General features: G+C 35.7%; 1 protein-coding gene across 1 annotated transcript in view; it reads left to right on the top strand.

Annotated features, from left to right (window-relative positions):
* Positions 1-1,657: 1,657 nt before the first annotated feature.
* The window catches only part of NTN3 (netrin 3), a 68,870-nt gene continuing 64,527 nt past the window's right edge, over positions 1,658-6,000 (top strand). The window contains exon 1 of the mRNA XM_072417646.1: positions 1,658-2,038. The gene's annotated coding sequence lies outside the window, so the exon portion shown is untranslated. The remainder of the gene's footprint in view (positions 2,039-6,000) is intronic.

Below are 6,000 nucleotides of genomic sequence, written 5' to 3'. Positions count from 1 at the left end.
GGTATTTGGATATAAAACAGCCGCAAAAAGCTGGAGGAGACCAAAAATACAATGAAAAATAAAAAAGGCAAAAACAAGTCCAGCCTTTTGTAACCAAACTTCCTACTGAGGTTTCTATGGGTTCCTTTAGCAATGGTGAACTGATTTCCTACCTACACTGACCACCGATGCAAGCTGGCATGTCCACACTGATTACAAACATCTCAATTTTTACAGTCTGCTTTCTTTTCTGTTATTATGATTTTTAAGATTATTACTGCAAATGTTCCAAAAAAGGGCAATGTGTGTGGCAATGTTATTTATTCTTCTATTTCCTATTAGTATGTTATTTTTATGTTTATTATCATCATCATATTAATATTTTTTTGGTATTTCCTAAATATATGTTGATTATTTTTTATTTATGCTTGTTTATTGTTAATAATGGTAAATAATGGTAAATTATTATGGTATTTTATGTTTAATATGGTATTTTTTATTATTATTATTATTATTATTATTATTAATATTATTATTAATAATAATAATCATCATCACAGTGGCTCAATGGTTAGCACTCATTTGCAGTGCTAGGTAGGGACATTAGATCGTGAGCCCCACTGAGGGACAGCTAGTGACATGACTATGGACTTTGTACAGCGCTGCATAATAAGATGGTGCTATATAAATACTATGTAATAATGATACGTTTCTTTTATTATTCATATATTTAATGTTTTTTAGCATTCGTGCACTGCAAACTCTAGTATTTATAAAGCAGGGAATCTGACATTCTATGGTGAAGTATCAATAACTGCCATTGAAACACATGGGCCTGGAAGATTCTCCACTAGCCAATCTTTTAGCGAATGTGCTTTATTTTTATTTTTTCCAGTATAGAATATTTTATTTAGATTTTCTGTTAGAATGATTTTTCATTGATATCAGTTACAGTATGTATAGATTTTATTTTACTATGGATAAAGATGGAAACATACATGTTACCAATGTGCTTTATAAATAGACCCCCACTATTAATAATATTACACAGTATTTATATAGCGCCATCATACTGCGCAGCGCTGTACAAAGTCCATAGTCATGTCACTAGCTGTGCCTTAGAGGGGCTCACAATCTAATGTCCCTACCTCGGTCATATGTCATTAATACAGTCTAAGGTCATTTTTTGGAGGGAAGCCAATTAACCTAACTGCATGTTTTTGGAATGTGGGAGGAAACCCACACAGACATGGGGAGAACCTGCAAACTCCATGCAAATAGTGCCGAATATAATATTTTTAAGTTCCCTAAATAATTTCAAAGGTTCCTCCAGGACAAAAAGAGAAAATGATAAATAATAATAAATAAAAAAACAATATAGGCAAAAATAATTCATATAATTCACAGGAATAAAAAATTGAAGAAATTGAATTTTTTTTATAGGACTGCTCCGGTAATTGTACCTGGAACAGTGAAACGCCAAAGCCACAAAATAGGATGTCAGTGTGGGAGGTGAGCAGCACATTGCAGCAGTGGAGTAAAAACATTTGCAATGGTTATTCTCTCCATCAGCAATGTCTGACACACACCCAACACACACACACTTGCTGGGACCCCCTCCTTTCACACCGGAGAGCCTCGGAAGGAGTGATACTTAGTGGTGGGAGGGGGAGGAATAGGCAAAGCAAAGTGTATTGCCTTGAAGTGGTAGTGAGAGGAAGCACAGTGCTATGTAGCACATCTTAGTCTGCTCTGCACAACCCAACATCTCCTGAACCTCTCATCCTCTACAAGGAATTTCCACTGCCAGACAACCGCCTTTATTTTTCAAGGTTTTTTCTTTTCTTTGACTTCTATTTTGTTCTTTTTCCCTATCTTCTCCTCTTTATACTATAAAGCCTGGGAGAATTTTAGCCGGTGAAAACCTGGAAGGATTTTGGGTGACTTGGAAAGCATTGCATCTTACGGTGGGAACGCCAAGGACCACGATGAGCGACTACTAGCCCCCCATATCCACAAGCTTCCATATCCAAAGGATAGCCCTCGTCTTCATTTAATAGTAAGTTTTTTTTTTTTCTTTCTATCATTCCCACACACTTGTCATACATGCCTGGAAAGAGAAAGTGGCATTATCAGACATTGGTTTGATTCTTTTTGAATCCTTGATTCAAGAATTTGCAGAACTTTTTTGTAAAAGGAAATTGTTTGCAGAACTGGCTAAAGCTTAATTTTTTTCCCCAAAAATTTTCCATAACGAAATCTAATTTATTCTGAGACAAACTTGGAACATTGTATATTTTTTTCCAGCCATGCAGTAAAAGGTGTCTAGAGATGGGGTCTTAATGTCATGCCATGTCCTGACGGGTTTTCCAAAAAAAGCAACGGCCGGCCAATATAAACTGAAATATATATTTCATACATATCTAATATAGGGCTATAATTGAAATGATCATTTCGATAATGCAGCACTTGCATATGAGTTTTAATAAAACAGAAATGCAAAAAGTAGCAATTAATAGTCAGATGCGCAAAAAGCAGCATTCTGATTGGTTGTTATGGGTTAATACTCCCTGCATATTGCTCTTTGCCTGAAACCCACATATGATTATTGCCAGAGCATCGCCAGCTATAAGGGCTGCAGAAAAAAAAATCATGCAACACCTGAATAAAACATGGCAACACATTTAAATCCTTGCAAGGGGAACATTTGAATTCTTACTAATCTGCTCAGCTTGGGAGTTAAAGGAATGATTTACAATAAAGGGTTTTAAAGAAAAAAAAAAGAAGTCCATTCATCAGCATAAAGGAATAGGTTGACAGAAATGAGTTGTAAAGGATTTATTGTGTTAAGCACTTGTGGTTTTACCTGTTAAGAGATTTGGGTTTGGGAATTGGTAATCAAGTCAAAGCATTGCAGCACACATTTAACACAACCCAGCCTGTTGTTAATAGGGGGTTATGCCGGAAAACGCCTTTAATGGAAATCCGAGCAATACTGCTATTTCCAACAATGAAAATTTCTTTATTAAAATAAGTTCCTCTTAGCGGCCAGATGTGGTGAATAAAAAGCCATTATATATTTTACAATGACAAGGCGGAATGATTTTTATTGAATCTTTTATCGGGGAGGGGGGCGGCCTGCAAAGTCAGTGCACGGCTAGCCGGTCAGGCAGTAAATCCCAAATTGTCCCAAATCGTTTGCTTGATTTTCATATTTGGGTTTGAAAACGTAAGTTATTCATGATAGTGGTGCCTTGAGGGCAGAATTATTATAAAGAAAGTATAGCATGGCTGTTAGAATTATTACTAGCACACTTAGCCTATTTCCTAATGCTAAAATGCCCCCTTAGCGTGTTTTAAGTTTTGGAAGGCCCAACTGTATGAAGAGCTAGAACTTAGCTTGACTTTACTTTGGAATTTAATTTTTTTTAAAAATAGCCCCCAACATTTGTATCTTTGATCACCTCTCACTGTAAAGATCAATGTTTTTTTTGTTTCAAATATAGGACACACTAATATATTTACACCATCCAGATTCCATAATGATGCCAAATTTCACCGATTTGATATTAAGAACCCTTTTTATAGGTCTTCATTTAGATCTTTGTAATACTTTGGCTTATATTTAGCAGTTCACTGCTCTTCTATTGTATGTAATTGTCCACGAATCTCATCAACCAGTCTCACTCCATGCATCAGAGTCATGGTTACTTGTTAATGAAGATGACAGTCCAAACTTATAAAATACGTAACCTACATAAAGAAGTGAGAGCACATTTTAAATCATGAATGTAAGGTTTTACCATTGCCAGGTATGTAGATTCATTTATTTTGATGCAAAGGTAATGAGTATCCAAGTGTGGTACAGAATAAAAAAAAAATGTATATATAGCCATCCATTGCAAACTGGATGTATGTATAATTGATATTTTAAGGAATATGAATATCAATCCCCAGTACACACATGGACAATTTCAGTCTTATGATCCACTTGTTGGCAAACACATCATAGGCAGAACAGGCAAGCAAGAATAGGTTAAATCACAGTCATTTTAAATTAAAGGCTCCCATGTGGTGCCAGGTGCCCATGGAATGATCAATCAGATATTGGTTTGTCTTTGAATGAATCACAGCGCTGCAGCAATTCTCATACCTGCTGATAGGAGAACACATTGTATCCCTTTGATCTTTCCCTATCATTGTATAATTCTCCTATTTTGCACAGAAAATATGTCAATCAGTGTTCAGATTTATTTAGTGATCTGGAAAATGGCTGGGTGTTATGATAAGCTTTTATGATCTTCAATTTGGGAAGCCTAGCACAACCTAGTCATCGTTAAAATTGGGAACAATGATAAGGCTAGGGCTGAATCCAGGACACCGGATTTGTGACCACCCGATAAGATTTTATAATTTTAGATGTGATCTATAAACTATTCCCTTTTTACATGAAAATAAAAAATTGTTCAGATCTGTCTTAAGTGCAAATATGGCAACCGGCCTTTATTTAAATACCATTTCATCAGATTTATTGATGCTGCAAAGAACTTCACTGACGCCAGTTACAATTCTCATATTAATAAGTATAGATGTTGCTGTGATAATAGGTTAGAATCTGATTGCTAATAAAAGAGCAATTGAGACTTCTGGACCAATAGGAATATTGAACAAAAAATGACAGCTTTGTAATTAATGGGGATTTATGTGGTTGATAAAAAGTTTACTCTTCTCTGATTTCCCTATATTAGCCAATCATATTTTCCTACTATATAATGTCATGGTGAATAGCACCTGCATGAAAAAAGAAACGATTGTACTTTTATAGTTGTATCATCCACATTAAGACTTGGAACAATTACTAAACAGAAAGTTTCCAAGACCTAAAAAAAAGTCATTCTGTATTTATATCTTCTATTGGGAACTTTATTCATCCCACTGTTATACTATATTGTATGTGGGATGCTGGGATTTGTAGTTCTGCATTGATTGTGAAAAGTGCAGACGCTAAGAGATAAACTACTCAAGACAAAAAGAGTTGATTGAGTAAATTTCCACTCCAGTGTGTGTGCCCTTTAAATACCAAATCAGGATGAAAAGAATTAGGAAAATGTATAATTTACTTTTGGGTATATGGGGTATTTGAAATTGGGAGACCCAAAGTTTTATTATATCACCCCAAAATCTGGATTGTGATTGGATATTTAAAATTGGATGGGGTGCAGGTTGAACGTTACTTTGTCATCCCCAATTCCGGACTGTGGAACGTCCATTCTCCAATAGAGGGAGCTGTGCCCCAGCTGCTGCCGCTTTGCTCCGTCCCCTGAATATACTTTTGGTGGATAATTCAGATAAATTCTTTTTTTTTTTCTTGAATGGGATTTTTTTCCTTTTAATGTATTTTTATTCCTGAAAGGAAACATCAAGGCAAAATGTTCTGCTTTGAAGGTCTTTTAGGGTCAGGATGGCTTACACTCATTTTTTTCTTTACTGGTAGGTTTGTCCTTTGTCTCAAAGGTGGGGAGGCAGAACATTCTTGCAATGCGATCGCAGTTCTGTAGACGTTTATATAACATATACCCAATTAATAAGTAGAAATAAACTAACCTCACTTGACATTTCGAGGAATCAGGTCTTTTTTATTTTACATATATTTGCATCACTTAAAGGAGAACAGCTAATATAAAAAAAATTTATAGGAGCAGTTTTACCTGCCGAATGATCTGTATTTCTGTCTATCCAGATTCACACAGCTCTGCCACAAAGCCCTGTTTGGTATGAGACCTGACTTTACTTCTGTAGTTAAGTACCACTTACATGTCTTGCCCCTCCCCTTGACTGTGAATGGACGGTGAAAGAAGAAACAGCATACAGATGAGTTTATCTGGAATAGTTTTAAATAAAATGAAGCCCTGGGAAAATATAAAGTGGGGACCCCAAATAGGCAGGATTCCAGCTTTTTGTACTCCCTGCTATTCCATCAACTCAGGTCCTAAAGAAGAATGCAGTTGCCCTAATTACCCC

Source organism: Pyxicephalus adspersus, chromosome 7 (genome assembly GCF_032062135.1).
Source record: "Pyxicephalus adspersus chromosome 7, UCB_Pads_2.0, whole genome shotgun sequence".
Taxonomy (NCBI): Eukaryota; Metazoa; Chordata; class Amphibia; order Anura; family Pyxicephalidae; genus Pyxicephalus; species Pyxicephalus adspersus.
This window is presented reverse-complemented; position numbering and strand designations above follow the sequence as displayed.